The following is a 19,564-nucleotide window of genomic DNA, read 5'->3' on the forward strand; positions in this document are numbered from 1 at the left end:
AAAAAAAAAAAAGGAAAAAAAAAAGAAAAAAAAGAAAAAAATACCTGCCCCTACTTCTGGCTATCCAAGGTATGTACTTCAGTCTGGATTAGATATATCACCAAGTCTTTTCCTTTCAAATAGTTGTTTCTTTGTCTTCATTTTTTAGTTAAATCCCTTGATATCACCGTCATGCCGTTGTCAAGCAGATACAACTACTGGGGCTATTTGCTACCTGCAGGTGCAACCAGTAGGGCTAACAGAGCTGAGGGGTACATCTTAACCTCTTCTCTGTCTTTTCAGTCAGGGAACTTTTAGCTACTCTTTTCATAAAAGCTAAAGAACTTCATAAGGGCCATCTGCTTCCCAGGCTGACTGTTCAGGAGTTCACAATTGAGTCATTTTCCATTATCATTTCAACACAGGCTTTTTTAAATCTACCCTTAGGAATCTCCTATATCAAGCCTATAAATGAAACCATGTTCATCAGAGACACTGTACAGTGCTGGGCCAAGTTCTTGTCATTACCATTAAAAGCCACAGCTCTGGGATTTAAAAACAATGACATGGGTTATTAGGCATTCTGTATCACAGCATAAACTGATCCCCTTTAAATGGGTATGTTTTGCCAAGTACTTAGGAGGCGGGGTTTCTTTTTACTTTAAGAGCATCAGTAACTATCAAAGATGAGATAATAGTACAGGCAGCCAGTGGATAAACTGAGGAAGACAACCAGAAAAATCCCTGGGTGTCCCACTTACCACAGCATAAGATTCCCTGCCACTACTTCAGCACTTGTTTGCTGGCTGATCAGAACATAAGTTCTCAAGCAGGCCTGCGTATAGAGTTCAGACAGCACAATATCCAGCTATACAGATGGACAGCACGCAGCACTAGATACAAAACTATGACTCATATTAGCTGGGCTAGTATGATGAATCATCAATGCGAGCTCAATGCATGGCTTGTCAGAACACTCGTTTTCAACACAGCAATTCATTTTCTCTTCAAGATATGCTGCTGGTTTCCATCTCCATTTGAAATGCAAATGGAATGTGCTTTATATTAACTATTGAATTGTTTCATAAAATAAACATGTCAACTCCGAAGCCAAACCCATGTGTTCTGTGAGGGATTCCAAGAAGGGAAGGATTTTTCTGCCCCTTTCTTTAAGAGCTAGAGTTGATCATGTCACACAGATAATATTAGCCATCTCTTGTTGGTTGCACAACACCCCAACAAGCCAGTTAGATACCTGCATGTAATCAAGGTGCCTGATCTTCGAAAATGTCCACTTTAACTTGGATTATACTATTGTTTTCATTGAAGACACATCACAGGAAACAGACGCAAATGAAGAAAAACACACAGGTAAAGTTTTTTGCACCCTGGAGTTCTCAAAGGAAATACCAAATGAATTGTAAGTGGAAAAGAATCAACTGAAATGGCAGATGCAGGAAGATAATTAAACAGCATCACCTAGTACCGGATCCACATTCCCCCAACTACAAAGGCTCTGCAGCTCCACCTCACACTTTGTCATGGAAAGCAACCAGCCATTGCTAGAAAGATGAGCATTTGGGATTAAAACCAAAACATCTTACCCATTTGAAATATCAGAACTTCTAGGGGAATGTAATGATCTGCATCCCCGGCAAATGCATCATGGCAAACTGTTTTAGAGATCTATACCGAGACACCACTCAAGTCCCTATTGATAAAATCTGACAGAATGTTTGATCAAGCAGTTTGTCAAGTTTTATCAATACTCACATGTAATTGTAAATTTAGGCTTTCAAATCCCTGAAAAAAAAGAGAAGTCCTACCTTTCTTAAAACCAGCACTACTGACTCAGCATAAGGGGACCATAGTAAGAGGACTGTGTATTCTTTTTGTTTGGTTGGCTGGCTTGGATTTTAAGAGGGCACTATATAGCATCTAACAGCTTAAGTTTCTGTTAAGGTTTGTTTGGTTTTGTCTTGTTTTTATAAAAAAAATCTGCTAAATCAAGACATCATCCCAGACTGTTTTTAAACTGAGCTGTTATACATACTAAGCAGTTGCCATGAAGCTTTTGACTTTCCTTGAAAAATACAAACGCACTAATATAATTTCCAAATGACTTGTAACTCCTCAGTCACTTTCCTCCCACCTCTTTCAGGGTGTATTATGTTATAGGCTTTATGCCAAGGTCATCAGTTTGCACACAATGCAGATGTTAGGAGATTTTACTGAAGTTTAGGGATGCAAACCATCTCTTGTCTATTGATTTGCAAACTAAGTTTTACTCTTGAAAAATCTACTTTTTCTTTTGCAGCTGAAAAGCTGAGGCAATATGGTTGCCACATAAACACTTTACGGTGTCAGGTACATACAACTATTATTATGGGACAACTGTGCTTCAGTAGTTTTCAATCTGGACTTCATTCAGCACAAATCATCTTGTCTTTATGTCTTTCTTGTGTTTGACATACCCTGAGACCGTTTACTTAAGTGCCCATTGAAATGTAAACAAAGCCATGCAATCCCTCAATAATCACTGTGCCTGACCTCTGGCAAATGATTCTCCTAAATTAAAACCTATTTGAATGAGGACACCTTGTAGTAAAACATTCACTAGGGATTAAAAAATGTCCAGGATCAGAGACTCAAACAAAACCTTTGGTAAGTCATGCTGTGTCCCATTACACCTGCAGCGGGGTTCTCATTCTGTTTCTCTACTCGAATGTCCTCACACAACAGTAGCATCAGTGCTTGGCCTTTTCATTCCAGTCTGCCACAATGAGTCATGCAGCCCAAGATGTGACTGTAAGCTGACCATGCTGACCATACTTCAGAAAAGCACTGCATTGCATGCAAAGCATGCAAACTCTAAACATGCAATCATTTCCATGGAGTCACTGCTACCTTGACCAGTGGAGACTAGCGGTCTGCTCAGTAACCTTTCAGCTGGGAGCATAAAAGACTCCTACCCACGATCAACCAGGGGAGATGTGTAATTCACTCTTACCACCAGGTTACACGGCCATTTGAAGAGCTTTGGAAGCAATGGTTCTCTGGTCTGCAGAACAAGGGAATTATGCTTTATCTGAAACATGCTAATTCACTGAACTTAGGAAGAACCTCCTGATTTTCCCATATCAAACAATAGCTTTGAGCACATCCACTTTTGTTTCCCAGAGTTCTCCAACAGAGGAACTGTACTGCATACACATGCACAGGAGCATGCTGCAGTTGTTTCTTGAGAGCTTAAGAGCTACCAATTATTATAAACAACGTTCTTGCAATCACGTGACTCCAAGAGATTAATAGATACAATCCCTACTCAGCCATACATTTATAGAAATTTATTTCATGTAGGTGAAGTGGTTTTCTTGACAGGGATGTTTGAAATGAGCTTATGATACAAGCATTAGGGGTACTAGCTCCCCATATAAACCTCGGAGCAACTGAATGTTCAGCCCTTGTACCTGGCCAAGACCAAAGAATACCAGGACACTCCTATAAAGGTGCATGTTCACAAAGACAGGGAGACCCTTAAGTAAAACATACCACTTCCCAAATGTAGCTGGCAATTCTAGAATACAAGACATAGTTGTAGACTTCTGATCCAAGAGAATAGCCTCATTTACCATCTTCCTTTCCTGACGAAACACCTCTTTCATCTTTTCCTTCATTCTAGCCTTCCTTTCCCTTTTCTTTATTTCCTCTGCCTTGAAGAAATTAACCCACCCATCTTACTTTTTTGTACAAGCAATTTGTGCTCCACACCTTGTTTTCCTCTGCACAATCTGCTACAACGCAGCTAGGGACAAAGACAACAAATAAAAGCTCAAAAAGAATTATCTCCATGAAAACAGCATAAGAACAAGTTCTAAGCTAGTCCAGAAGCCTCCTCCTCTACAGAGCTGAAAACATAGCTAAATAAAAAAATAAAATAATAAAAATAAATAAAATCACAATTTGTATTGCATTATGCTCTGCATTTGAATGCATGAAAACACAGGAGAATGCAATGCCACCTTTAACACTAATACTTGGATCAATATTGAAAAAGCAATCCTCCTGAAAAGACAAGGAAACACAAGAATCCCCATTAATACATGATCCTCTATGACATTCACAGAAATAAATAGAGCAAATCACCATATCTAGCTTCAAGGTACATCTTAGCTGAACAACCTTTCCAAACAGAAAGGGACCCAGTTAACACTCAGATTCAGCTGTGCAGACTCTGTCTGTATCTACAAACTGTGACAGGCAGCGAACTGCAGTCTCAGGCAAAAGCCTGATATTTTGGTTGATGCCATCAGTTAAGTTAAACCAGCATGGTAAATAGCAAGCCATTTTGCAGCAAGAAAGGAAAAATATACCTCAAAACACAGCTTGCCATCCTAAGGCCTGCAAGTCAGCAAACTGCACAGCACCTGCACTGAAGGCTCAGTATACTGAATATTCCTATAGTTAAGCATAGACAACCATTTCTCTGTGGAAGAAGAATGGATTTAAGCACACGTATTAAACATTTTGTTAAACTTCACTCTGACCTGCTGAGATGTATAAACAGACAGCTTCTGCTCTGTTTAATCCATTTAAAACATGTCTGACACCTTCAATGCTGTTAACTCTGATCTTCAGTAACATCACTTAACTCAAGTGGCTGAGTTAACTTTCAGGGTCCTACACATACATGACTGTCTCTCGTAAGAAAGCGTAAGTGTGGGAAAAGACCTGCTGACCTAGGGAGTGGAGATGGGGGGAGTCTTGGGGGCCTAGAAACCCACCTTTGTGCTATTGCTGTGTGCACCCAATTCCACCACCACCCAGCTGATTATTACACCAAAACCTTCTATAACACGTTTACTTTATATCCTTCTCTTTTCCCAAGTATTCTCGTTAAGGAATCTCAATGCCCTTGTAAAACCAGAGCACAACCTGTTTTCTGTCACAGAAGCCATAGTCCAGAGATGGATTTGTTTTCAGCTGTGTCTACATTACTTCTTAGACTATGCTTTGTATTCCTTTAAATATTTTAATTGGGCCTGTAATTAGATGCCACCTCCCTACCTTTACGTGCCTTTTCCCAGCTTCCTTTTCAAAGTGCTGGATCCTAACAATATTAACATTATCCCTTGGAACCTCTTGAGATCCTAGCAGTAATTTCATGCACCAATAATGTTTTACTGAAAATAAACAGACCTAAACCATTGGTAACCTGGGAATAATGAAGAAGTCACACATGTCCTGATATACAGCCAAACTGCCTAGTGACCTTGGTAATTACGTCACTCATTAACATATCCCCAGCCAGCCCAATTTCCCTCTGGGTGATGGAAAGCATACCTGTCCAGCTAAGCAGACTGAAAAGGTGTGACCGACAAACGTAATGAAACCTATGATATAGAACTCAGATGCCATAAAGGTTTAGGCTCACTGGAGTGGTTTTGTTGTAAGGGCTGATGCTCAAATTCCAGGCCTGAAGCAGGAAACATATTTATTCTGGCACAAGTCTAACATACGTTTAAAGGATACAAGGCACCTCTTGCATTCCTACTAATTATGGGCCAACCTTTGCCAAACCATTCTGGACAGAGGCATGTGAGGCTCCACTACTGCCCTCAAAAGCAGCGATGCCTCCATGTCCACATCCCTCCTTCTCCACAGGCAGCATAAAAACCTTAGTTGTGTGCGAAGGAACGGGCAAATGTCAGAATAATATGTTTAAAACAAAACCAAAAAACAAACAACACACAGAAACAACACACCACACACCACAGCTTTAATCCTCCGAGCACTGAGATATATTCAGAAGAATGAGACAGTCTACTTTCTCATTACATACAGCAAATCTCTTTGCGCCAGCAAAAGGCTTCCAGTAATCCCTTATAGCATAAGTACCTGGTGGTTCTCTGAATTACAAAACTCAGCACATCTGCACAGAAAAAATAGGGAAAGTTAGCTTTTTAGCCTTGGGACGATCTTACTAATAACAACAAGGACTTCAAGGTGTCAGAGATTACTGAAACAGGGAAACAGATTACTCTGGGGGATGTGGAATCTTGGTCACTAGTGAGTTTTTAAGAACTTTACAAACAAATGTGCAGCAAAAAAGTACTCAAACGTATCCTTTCTCAGATCAGAGACCATTGAGATTCATCCTTGAACAATTTTCCTGTCATGTCATTTCTAGAAAATAATGTAAAAGTAAATAGGAGATGGACAATATGCATTTTCCCCAAAATTATTTTTCTCTTTCCTAAAACTCAAATATAAGACATTTCAGTCTGAAGGGTTCACCTCCTAAGGATTAACTTTCTACTGTACAGTAGTCTAAAGGAGAAAGAAAAGCTACTCAAAATTTTGGTTCATTCATTGCCTTCTAAAACATGCAGGCTGAATCAGCCTCTGGCACTTATCTCTGCCCAAAGACCACTGGCAGAGTCTGATTCACTGACTTAGACCAAAATTTAACTGTAAGCATGATGAATCTTTCTCTTGGACTGGCTGAGTCAACAACAACTGGAAACAGTTTGTAATGCTAACAGGCAGAGAAAAATACAATACACTACATCTTCAAGCAAATTACCATATTGTTAAAATATTTTCATTCAGTTCTGTTTCTTTCATCCTACACACAAATGTAGTCACTCATGTCCATTTCAGTGAACAGCACTTTTTTCTGAATTTGCTGTTAAACTGAAATGGAGAGAATAAGTTTGTGGTTTTCATCAAGGTTTTCTTTTTTCTTTTTTTTTGATGGCATGTTGAGATCCACAGAAGAGCAATCACTTGGTCTCATTATGTTTCAGTCTTCGATTACAGCACTACAGAGGAGCAATCTTATTTTGAAATTACTTTTTTAATGGGAATAAGTCAATCTCATAATTTATTGAATTCTCAAACTCCAACTACAATGGCAAACACTGTACATAAGCTAAATCAAGATAACAAATTACAGAAAGTAATATAAAACCACAAAAATGTAATTATACAGTTTCAACATTTGTCCTTGTCAGGGACACAGATGCACACAGATGAATCTCAAATTTACAGGAATTTTGTTGAATTCAGCCTAAGAATCACCTCACATGACAGAGTTGGAAACCTCTGATCCAGGCTTTGGAGTCAAGTCATGACAGAGTACAAGTGCTTTCAGGAAAAGCTACTAAAATAACCCTCACATCCTAGCCTTCATGGATTCATTGGTAGAAGCTGGATTTTCTTTCTCCTTCCAGGCTTCTCAGTACTACCATTTTGTGTATTAAAGACAAATCTCCAGTCTGTCATTCCAGCAGTAAGGACTGGGGCACACGTGAGTTCCGTCTCCTTGTTGAACAACAGGAGGGGATGAAGCAGAAGCAAAGAGATACACAATAGTCAATGTCACATTGCACTTGAAGAGAGCAGGAGACCACATCACCACAGTTAGATAAATTACAGCCCAACAGACAATGGGTTGGAGTAAGAGTTGGGATAAGACTCCAAAAAGATGTCAACTCAGCTCTGTCAGAGACTTTGCTATAACCCTGAGCAAGCTGTTTATCTTTGCCTTCTCTTTATCACAGCAACTAAGATTGCAGCTTCTTTAGGAAAGAACTACATCACATAGAGTAAGAGTCCCTCATCTTAATTTGATCCTCTAGGCACCACTGTAATTACAAACAACAATAAGCAGGGGAAATGATCAAATAATTAATGTGAAAAAACAGAGATACATCTTATAAATTATTCAAGCAGCTGCAGTTATTAATAACTTCCTAGATTATTGAAACTAAGCCAACAATAAAAGAAAATTTTCTTTTTTTACCACTTCCTTCCATTACCATCACCCTGTAAGACAGAAAACTACAAAGGCACATTTAACCTGAGTGAGGACACCACCACTGCTAAGTGTTGCCTTTGGACAGGAAGCCTTGCAGGGGAATTTTTCCATTGCAATGATTTGCGAAGTCATAATAATATTTCTATGTCCATATTAAATTTTATAGAGGTTATTTTTTTTATTACTGTATATAAATTTGGGGCCTCTATTACCTGCCATGCTGTCTTAAAATAATTCCAAGGTTATGCTGTCATCGCATAACTCTGGAAATTTGTAACCCTAATTCAAGCACTAGAAATATAACACATAATGTACAGCAAAAGAAACAACGTAATGCCAAGCGCAATTTTCTACTACAATAAGCTGGGGAGTGGCTGAGCAGAAAATTCATCTTTCATATTTTACGCATCAGTAGTACATAAGTGAAGATCGTACCTCTATCAAATGCTTGAATGATAATGTCTCTTGTGAGGCCATTTCTGAAGTGTCAAAAGACAACAGCAACAGTTTTCTGAAGTCCTGAATCAATTGTTTGGCTATCTGGAAATTGACGTAACAGAGCAACCTAGCTTTGCTCATGATCACGTACCCAATGTACCTAGCCTTGGCTCTAGGTCCTCTACTCTCCTCTTTTTTTGTGACATCAAAGACAAATCATTCCTAGAAGGTGCAATTTTCATACAGATACAGCATAGTATGAAAAAGCAGCAATAAAGCTCCTTAGTTGACAGATATTAAGAGCAGAGAACTTAGTTGTACTTTGCATAACCAAGACTGTTAAAAGACCAGGAACTCCACACAAAATACTCTGCAGACACATTGTCTGGCAAGCTGTTCGTTAAACTTAAACTGTGACAGACCTTGTACTAAGTCCTGCAATTCAGCTTTCCACACAATAGAAGGGAACAAGGATTCATACTTCTCTTGTAAAGCAGCCAACCATACACTGATGAAAAACACCATGCATGAAGCATTATCATCACTCTGTCATACAGAAATATAACTTCACTTAGTGGGAAGACAGCAAGACACACAGAGATAGGAGAGAATCTGCTAGTAAACACCAGGTTCAGCCAGTAACCCATATGCAGAACAGCAATGGACTACAAAGGTCTAAGTAGACCCCAATAAAGCAATAGCTTTATTGAATGAATCTATGATTATTTTGCACTATGAAACAGCATGATCTGAATTATGTTAAGACGTGTCTCTGTGCACAAATGTAACAGAGATGGCTCTTTTATACAGATTTCTTCAAGACAGAAACAATTTAAAGAAAACAGACTGGTCAAAGTCTGTGATAACTTGCTGTTTTACAGAAATTATGAAGTCAAAATTGTTAGTTGCTACACTGGGGATGGCTCCACTGTTCTTAACAGCCTAGTTTTCATAGCTGTATATAAAAGACACTTAAAATGGACCTCAGAACAGTGTCTGCCTCCATCCCAAGCCAGGAAAAGTGTGATTATGCTGGTTTTCATTATCATACAAGAACTCAAACTGCAGGAGTAGGAGGGCCAAACCCTGACCACCCATGAAAATACCGGGAAATCTCAATGGAGAGACCCCAGGAAATGAAGCACAGATCAATGGCTTGTGGAAGAAAGATCTGCTCAAGGAGACAGCTGAGCAGAACCTAGTCACAGCAGTAAGGGAATCTGCAGTCTCACATCAGAAAGGGCACTCTTTCGTGAACTACACATGCTAATAGTAGGCTCTATTCTAATACCACTGTTTTGCATAGAGTCAAACACCAAACAGAGGGAAGCTAACAACAAAAAAAACATGCAGTTAACCCTGGGCAGAGACTTGATAGCAAGTCTAGTATTAGTTGTACTGAAAACTGAACCAGGAAACATTTCAAATGTATTCCCCATGCTTTGCTTCAGAGTCTGAAACTTTGCTGTACTGATGTGTGAGCTATGAACATCCACCCAAGAAATGACACACAACAATACTATCTTTTCCCCCTGTGCCATGTTTCAGAACTACAAGGAAAATGAAACAAACAGGACCCATTGCATGGGTCTTTTATTTCTGGCAAATTGGACCTTTGCAGCAAGAAAAAGATAGCATGAAGGCAATGGCTTGTGACACTAAATTTTCATCTTTATCATGGCAACCATCAAGTCTTGTGTGATCTAACAGTGTGTTCCTCATTTTCTGAACACCCAGATTGAACCACCTTGTCAAAGAGCAGCAAGTACTTGAAACTGCTGCTGATGTCTAGATACCGCAGTTTGACACCACAGAAGAAAAGAAGAATTTACACAGCCAACTAATTGAATTGAGACAATAAATAGACATTTGTTCTGATTCTAGCTTGTCCCGAAGCTGATAACAGTGAGGTGCATAGTGACAATTCAATTAACAGAGTATTCAGTATTACTGTAGGAAGCAACACTGGAAACATCTATTGGAAAATAAGGATACCTTACCTTCAGAACAAGATATGGTGTGCAGTAGAAAATGTACAGGGACTGACTCTGAGAGTGAAGCACAACCAACAGCAAACAGCTACCAGTTCTGCAAGCACTGCCACCCTCTGCTCATGCTGAGACAGGGATCCTACAGGAAAAACCCAAAACATGATCATGTAGCTAAAGCCCTATGAGAACATATATGTAGAAAAGGACAAACAATCAATGTAAACCCATCCATAGTTAGAAAGCTTTATAATTATTCATCATTTGATTTGTCCAGTTTATCCTAACCCTCCCACACCCCCCCCCCCCCTTAAATGGGTCCTCATTTTATAAAGCACACATCTCATTGTCTGTATAGGCAGACAAAAATAACATATATACCATGAGATATAACAGCTGGCAGGAAGGAAAGTCCATAGTGCATGTAGCTATCATATACCCACAGGGATGGAAGAGACTTCAAGAAGTTACAGGGCCAACTCCCACCTCAAGGCAAGCTCAGTTTTGCCTGTCGTTCCTGATAAATATTTGCCTGACCTGCAATTAAAGACCAGCCATGGAGACTTCAGATCCTGACCAGAAAGTCATTTTCTGTTGGAATACTTTTTCTTAACTTTTTCTTCCAGAAACATAAGCCTACAAATTATTCATGTGCCATCCACTACAAACGTGGAGCATAATCAGTGTTTTTCCTCCTCTTTTTAAAAGGAAGTTTATTTTAAATGTGTTGATATTCTGATAATCACCACTACCCTTAAAATGGAGAAATATATCTAGCAATGGTTATACATCCTCATAGAATCCCAGTGCAAGATTAAGCAGGCACTGAAATAATAATATTTTTGGGGAAAATATCAACCGTATTTACACCTACAATATTTTCACTGTTGTTAACAAAGAAATTTGATCATCAGGGTTTTACCTCTTACAATTAGTGCTACTTACTTTCTGGTCAGCATAAGCTCAGTTATGAAATCTGTTTCCATGAGACAAAGATAAATTTATAGTCAAAATAAAACAGACCCATTTTATGTTATACTGCAACCAGAAGTTTTTGTTCTGCATTTAGCAAAAAACACACCCCAAACATCTTTAGATAGTTGAAGAGATCTTTAAATCTCAAAAGCCAAATTTTCATCAGAAATAAGCAGAGCCAGTCAAATTCTTAATTTGAAGGAATAAAAAAACCTGAAGTTAAGCAGATCATAAACAATCCCCCTGTTTGCTTTCCCTTCACTACATGTCTTCTGCAGAGGGTTTTGACCACACCTCCAGGGCTCTCTGCAAATTCTGCATGAGTGTGTCCACCTGTCACAGCAGAGGCAGAGTGTGTTCCCTCCCTGTGCTCTGCAGAGCCCTGTGGTGACCTTCCACCTTCCCAGAAGCCTGAAGCCTTCTAGCCTTCTCTCAAACGAAGACAAGTGTCAACCCTTTTTAAGGGACTAATTCATGCATGCAAGAAAAAGTAAATCTGTGTATACAAGCTCTGACTCAAAGTAAGGGAAACGAAAAGTAGGATTTTCTGGGAGGTTTACTGAAGATCTGAACAGAAACAGAGTTAAGCCAGTGCTCTCTACATCACAAAATTCACCAGTGATAATTGTGAAATGTAGCATCACTAAAGCCAAAGAAGCTCAATGAAGATTAAGGAAACAATTTTTTTAAAAAAGCTATCCATACTGTCAATTCTCCAAAGGATCTAATAAACCTGAAGGCAAACAAGCAGTCCAAATCCTGCCCCTCTGGAAAACTTAGAGCAGCATATTCTAGGAATTTGTCACATATGTTGTTTTAAAACGGCTAGCAGTATGTCTCAGAGTTGACTTCTGTCTAAACAGAAGTGGCAGCAGACCTTGCTTAGCAGTGTTTTTGCTCTTGAGTCATCATCAAAATTCTCCCAGTTCAACTCAGTAGTCTGGAGCCAGGAGCATTCATTGTTCAGATGAGGTACTTTCTTTAAAAAAGTACATGCCTGGCCTATTTGGCACAATCCTGTTCCTCTGGGGGGCAGGGCAATGACACCCTTGTACAAAAGGGAGAAAGACAGTGAAAGGCAAGCATTTAGATTTTGAAGTAACTCTGCTTGGAAATGCATTTCTATATGTAGCATGAGCTTTAGCACACATATACTTAACCTCAGTAAGCAAAAATTCAAGAAGTTTGCTTTTACAAAATGAAGACATGGAAAAGCACAATCTTGCTTCAAGAGAAGCTCTGCTACTGCTGGCCCAGGGCCACAAGGAGCAGTCACTGAGACCCAGCTCTCCACCTTTACTGGCCCAGTGGTCTAAGCCTGTACCCACATTGTATCCACTGCATCTCTAGTAAACCTCTTTGGGAGAAGAGCTCTTATCACTACAGCAATACAGGCCCTCAACAGCATAGATAATGGTATTTCAGCATCTCAAACAACAGAACAAAATTCCGGGAGTGCCCAACACGTGAACTGTAACCTTTTGTGAAAATCTGCACTCAAACTCTGAATGGTGGCTGTATGGACTGGTCCCCAAATAGCCAGGCCCAGTCAGCCACTAGGAAAAGGAGCGTTTGCACAAGAAAGCACACCACCTGCTGAATAGAAGGGCTTTAGCAATTTACTGGCACAGGAAATGCAGTATTTAAGCCAAGGGTACTTATTTATAGCCTACTTGACTTCAAAAAAACTTCTGTTTCTTTCCTAACATGACTTTTTGATCATTCTCCCACCTGCATTTTAAATTGATAAAGCCCTTCTTTTAATACGACACCAAAATGGGGCTGTGGGAATTCAAGATTAACTTACAGTAAGTAGAAATTCAAGGTTAGCTTTCAGTCACAAATTCTGTGGGACTGTGGTTCACAGTTCTACACTCAGCTTGCAAACATACTCTGGAAATATAAGACCCTAAATAACAGATGATATTGCAAAGCTAGTGGATGCCACATGGCGAGATACAAAGCCGTCAAGGAAAGAAGACATTTTGTAAAAAGTAAATAAAAATGTAGTACCAAAAATTGACTGTATTTGTTTCATACCCCCATAGGATTTGGTTTCATTCCCAAATGTTGCTATACCAATAAATCCTCCTTCCCTAGGAAGTTACAGCAACACAAAGGATAGAGGAAATGACACATAAACAATCTGTGTGTTGACAAGAAGGCAATTTTGTAATATGTTGTTATTTATGGCCAACACTTAAGCAGATGGAAGATGCATCAAAATGAGAGTTTCATTTAGAACATGCAGGCCAGGGAGTAGTCTCTGCAGGAGAGGCACACCATGGGAAAATACAAGGCACTTAACAGCTAAAACTGCATTACAATATTTTTTTTAACTTAGAAAGAAACACATGGTAACATACTGGAAATGAGGTAAAGGTGCAAACATTGAGAGTCTCTCTAACAGGAAGTGAAAGGAGGAGTAAGGAATGAAGCCTTTTCAAGGGATGCACCTACCCTGAGCAGCCCTCATGCTTCCTGAAGGAAGTGGCAGATCCCATGACACATCCTGCTGGAAGTCTGCCATTCTGCTGTTCCGCTTCACAATACGGGTGACATCCCTCCCTTTTGCAGGTGCAGACTCTGAACTACAGTCATGATGGAGAAAGCAAGTGCAGAACTTGGCCCTCACTCTGTGCGCTATCTGACTAGATTTGCCATTTGTTAGTCCACCCTGTTCGTTAAACACCCCAGGGGCTGCCTCCCTCTGGTACTGCTTAGAGCACATGGTGATACAGTGGGGGGAAGGAACGGACTGACCCAACAGGCCGATGAGCAATTTCCACCCATAACTGAGCACCACAGCACGCAGCTCCCAAGGAATGCACTCATTTCAGCTGCATTGCTTTCCATCGTATTAGCTCATCCATGAGAGGGGAAAATAAATTAGCAAGGGAAAAATATTTACGCCTCCTCCTCTCCCCCCCACTATTTCATTTGATTCTAAATCAATTTGGAAGCCCTGCTGGCATCAGGGCCCTGAAGTGCTGACAGCCTCGGGGAGCTTTTAATATCCGAGAGTCCAACTCTGTATTTTCCTCTCAGTCGGCAAGGTCCCTTAGTCATACCATGGGACACAAGAGGGAGCAAAGCAGTTTTAGAATAGTAGTCTTTTTCTAATAACTGATTTAACTTCCCAATCAAAGCTGAATTTTAAGAGTTTCCCACCCACCGATGAGGCACCCACGTGCAACGCTAGGATAATAACCTCCTTGCCCATTCTCACACCCACTGGCAATCCAGCTCCTTATGTCACATAATTGTGTTCACCACGGGTTAGGGTTGTAGTTTGGTTTCCAAACCAGTTATATGCTCTGTATGTGCCTTTCTGTCTCTCTCTGCTAACTCTGAGCTCATTAGCCAATTTCAGCTGCATTTGGCAGGAAGGAAGAGACCTCAAAAACATGTATATTTTTGCAGGAAACATTTATGTTTTTTGCTGCAGCAGAGCAAACAAAGAGGCTGTTTAAGACCCTGGCCGGGGGAAAGGCTGTGCCATGAATGGTCCCCCTGACCAGGCCCCAGCGAACCTACACAAGACATGTGCCTCAAGACACAAACCCATAGAAAACTAAGTTCATTAGCTCTGCTTGTCCCTGAGCTATTCCATTTTTTCTAGGCTTCCTACAGCTTCATTCAAGCTCCGTGATGCTAACCACAAACTCAGCCTGCAATATTTAGCAATATTCTCTCTGCCTGGCAAAGTACTTGTATGCAATGTGAGAAGCAACAGACAGGGAGCCAAGAGTACCATGCTGGCCACAAGTAACATTGCAGAAGGACCCCAAATGCAAGTCAGTCTCCTCCCACCTGCTGGCCTCTGGCCTCTTCCATCTTGCAGAAGACATCAGACAGCAAACCCATGTAATGAAGCAGTGCCACTAAAGCAAAGGTACCTGAGGTGTCCTCCCTTCCCACCAGCTCACTCGTATCCCTGAAGCATGTTGACATAAGCATCTGGTTTCCTGCAAGGATGCACATAACGGGGAAATGATCAGGCACAAGGAGCTACATGGAGAAGACAAGGGGTAAGAGGCAGAGGTTCCATCTTGATACAAGATTTTTTTTTTACAGTGAAACATTCAATCAGCCTCCCCAGGGACATGATAGAGTGTCCATGACTGGAGGTTTTCAAGATGCAATTGGACAGCATGCTACATAATCTCATCTGGTCTCCTTTTGCCTCAAGGGGATGGACAAGATGATCTGTAAAGGTCCTTTCCAACCTGAGCTGTTCTGTAATTCTATGATTCTAAAAGAAAGGGTCTGTCCATTGCGTCGATACCCAGTCCCACGCATACACCCACATAGCACTCATGCTGCGACAGAAACATTCACACTAAAGAGGTTGGGGAAGAAGCCAGGACAAGGGAGGGGCTCCTTTTCTTTTGGTGATGCAGACGGATTAAATGCACAGCAAATTTCAGCTTTAGAGCATATTTCTGGAGGTCATGCCTGAGCTCTGTTATGCTAACAATTGCTACACAACAGTCTTCATGTGAATATAAAATCAACTACCAAGAAAAGCAATTTTAAAATATAGTTCTGGTTTGCCTGGGAGTCTTTGCAAGCACAAATTAAATTCAGCCAACATGTATGTCCAGGTAAAAGTAGAAATGAAAGTGGTCAAACAAACCACTCATAAAATGGTATATCTTCACATTTCTTTTCAAAATATTTTTCTCTCCTCTAAGAAGTATTTGCTTTTTGGTTTTGGTAAAATGCATTATTTCTCCTCTCCTTCCACTGACTGAAATACTGTTTTACCTAACGCTTTCTCCAGCTTTGATAGACTTTGAAAGGTTGAAGTTACTGCTTTACAAAAAGTGTAAAAATAAGAATGTCTCCATTCAGACAAATGAGTTTTGGGGTTTGGGTTGGGTTTTTTTTTTTTGGTTGTTTGCTTGGTTGTTGTGTTTGTATGGGATTTTTTTGTGTTTGTTTGGTTGGTTTTTTGTTTTTGAGGAGAAAAGAAATCTGCAATTCCATGAGAGTTTCTGTGTCTTTCCCTGCAGCGCTTCAAAACTTTGCATGGTAAAACTGCAGATTAGACTTGGAAGAGTTATGATTTTTGCTTTGTAAAAATGCAAGTGTAGGACATTTTTAGGTCTAAGAGGGCTTAGCATGACTAAAGAGAGTTAGCTCATTGTCATTATTGAGACTGCAGAGGTACAGGTACAGCATTAGTTTAAATACACAAGTTACAATAACCAAGCTAAATGAACAAGTTACAAGTTATGTTAACAGCTACAGTGGAAAATACAGATATCACAGCTTGTTAAACTGGGTTAGTTAGAAGGCTTGCCAGATTTGTTTTGGCAGTGAACACACTGATAAGCACCCACAAGGTGATTTACAGCAACACAGCCACAGCGATACTGCTGATGTCAGAGTAACATTTTACATAACAGCCTCCTAAGAAAAAACTGCCCAATGGCACAGCAGGGCACATCACCAGATATTGTTTATGAAGTTAGCAGCAAACAAAATATGCAAAAGAAGTTAGCGTAGAATATATAAAGAAGCAAGATTAGGTTTTTTTTTTCAGGAGTCCCTTTTCTCTGGGGTGATGATTATTAAAAGCCTTGATTTGCTAATTATAAAGGTTAACCTAATTTTAAAACCATGAAAATGAATATGGATTAGATACTGTAAACTACCTTGTCTCATTATTCTACATATCTTGATAGCAATGACTGCTTTGGCTTCTGCAAGGGAAAAAAAAAGACAAATAAAAAAACCCAAACCAAAACAAAACAAAAAACCCCACACCACTAAACCCCCCCCCAAAAGCCAACCCACACAATTCACTTCTTCCATGGTTTTCCTGCAACAACTGCGTAGGCATCTGCTAGCAGAAAGCTGGGCAAACCCCACCTGCCGATGGCCCCTCCAACCAAGGAAGGGTCCTCACCCCACTCCCTCCGCAGGAAACTATGGCAAGAGCACGCAGGTGGCTGGTGCCAGAGACAGGAGCAAACGTGAGGAGGGCAGGTGGCACAGTGCAGCTGTCCCTTCCACCTGCCCCGCCACTGAGCCGGTGGCAGCCAGCAGCCATCTGTGGCTCCTGAAAGGTGGCAGGGGCGCCAACAAGAAGCTGCCACAGCGGCAGCAGGAAGCTTCCAGAAGTGACATGAAGCAGCATGCTATTTTCCACCCCCACAAAAAAAAACCAGAAAAAAATAAAATAATTACTAAATTAATTAATTAAATCCTCACATGCATCCCCTCTAAAAATGCTCTTTTAACACAATTTCTCACTCTCTCTGTAGTACCACATCCATGATTTCCATAGTTTCACTTCCCTGCCCTGGGAAATATTCCTCTTAAGCACTAAGATGTGAATGGGGAAACCTACCACCAACAGCATAAGAGGCTCCGAGGCTATCTTCAGGCAGTTCATAAAGACAAAACGAAAATGTTCATGTCCTATGCTTGTTTCTAAAGCATGGCTGAACCCAACAGGTTAGTACTCTCACGTTGAACCTCCACTCATTGCAACAGCTGCTATTTGTGTAAAGCAGCACAAGGGGATACTCGGGCCACATCTTGCAACAGGGCAGATGTCAAAAATAAAACTATAATTAAAAAAAAAAAAAGAGAAAGATAGTTCTGCCCACTAAACACCCTATCCTTCAAATAAAGACACGCCATGAAGCTGGCAGAGAAGAAGAAAAAACACCTTATTTTGATGCAAACAGGAATTTTTAAGTTATTTTCACCTCAAAGCTGTCAAACATGCCCTGCCTCCCAGTGCATTTCCTTCTTACAATGTACACATTAGTCAGAATACTATCAAAATGTTTACCAAAGCCTTTCAGATGAAAAAAAAAAAAAAAAAAAAGAGAGGAGAGGAGATTATCTCTTTGCTCTGTCCATCCACCCAGCATCTCTTCTTGCATCAGGCAGCCAGCCTGCTTGCTTCCTTCCCATCCCCTCTTTGTTGCTTATCATGCCTGCTGTCCCAATTTTTCATGTTTAAAATGCACAAAGCAATCTTTTGAGGCTGAAACCAAGGGCCAAGATGTAGCAAAAGCAAGCTAGTGTAAATCCAGTAGTGTCATGGAGCCGCGGTGATTTACAGAAGCTGTGCCAATGGCTTGCTTTGCCTCCTCCAAAGCACAGCACAACTTCTGTGACCATAAAACAATAAATAACAATAATAAAAGTGCTCTGCACACATTCTAACTTGAATAATTGCTTTCTGTCTCTCTCCATTCCCCTCAAAGTCTCAGCAGGACACAGCTACTCCCATTACTTGCTTTGCTAACCCAAAGAAAGCCAAGCTCCTAAAGCTATACATCCCCAGAGACATTAGGAATGTATTTACACAGCAAAGCAGAGGGACCTTGGCAGCAAATGCCAACATGTCTGTCCTGCCTTGAGAGATATAGCAGGGAGACAATAGCAGCAAGGTAGGCTTTGGCACATATGAATTTACACGGGAAACCAGGAAAGCTTTCAGCATTTGCTCTAAATCTCGACCTCTCTCTCCTTCACCACAGCATTTCAAGCTCACATAGTCCCAGAGCAGAACATTTTTTGTCTCAGTCACCAGTAAGTGGCTTGTCACACCAGGGCAGCCACTTTAGTCGCCAAAATACATATGCAGCTCACTGAAAGCGTTTGTGCCCTGGCAGATAGTGTCCTTGCTGGTGCATCTTCACTGGCTACCTTACCCATGTCAACGTGGGACGCTACATGTTTGCTAGGTCCTGCTATAGGCAGTCACACTTACTTTGTTACAAAGAGCCAAAACAAAATTGCCTAAAGGGTCCAGACAGAGAAACCATTGGCAGCCCTGTTACTCACCAAGTGCCTCACTACACAGTGTCATTGATTTATAGATGATGACAGAGGAGTCTGGTGGTTCACTGACCCTCAGCTGTTTGCTCAAGACCATCCAGAATCACGAGGACAGAAGTGGTATCTGCAGCTCTAGAGGTCTACGTTTAGCCTAGGACCTTCACTGTTCCTCATCTGTTCCCTAATCTTTCTCCTTCTGACCTAGCCTGTGCTTCCTGACCCAATATCCCCCATAAAAGCATACATGAACATAATGAAAGTAAGAAATTAGTAAAGAGCCCTGGGGAGCAGAAGATAAGAGAAAGTCTAAGGGCTAGAGACTCACAGACATAAATTTGCAGTGGAAGAGGAGATTGATAAGAAACAGTGCAAGGAGGAAAAAGAAAGGTAAACCACGTATGGGTTTATACTGAAATGGAGTGGGGAGATGCAAAGTGGATTGTCAAAAGCTCTGTGCACTGGTCTGGCTCTTCTGTTTATCTCAGTGATAAAGCTCTTACCAATATCAACACTTAGGTCAGTGATAAATAGTTTAGGAGATGCCCCGCAGGGA

Source organism: Charadrius vociferus, unplaced genomic scaffold (assembly GCF_000708025.1).
Source record: "Charadrius vociferus isolate BGI_N301 unplaced genomic scaffold, ASM70802v2 scaffold4, whole genome shotgun sequence".
Classification (NCBI taxonomy): domain Eukaryota; kingdom Metazoa; phylum Chordata; class Aves; order Charadriiformes; family Charadriidae; genus Charadrius; species Charadrius vociferus.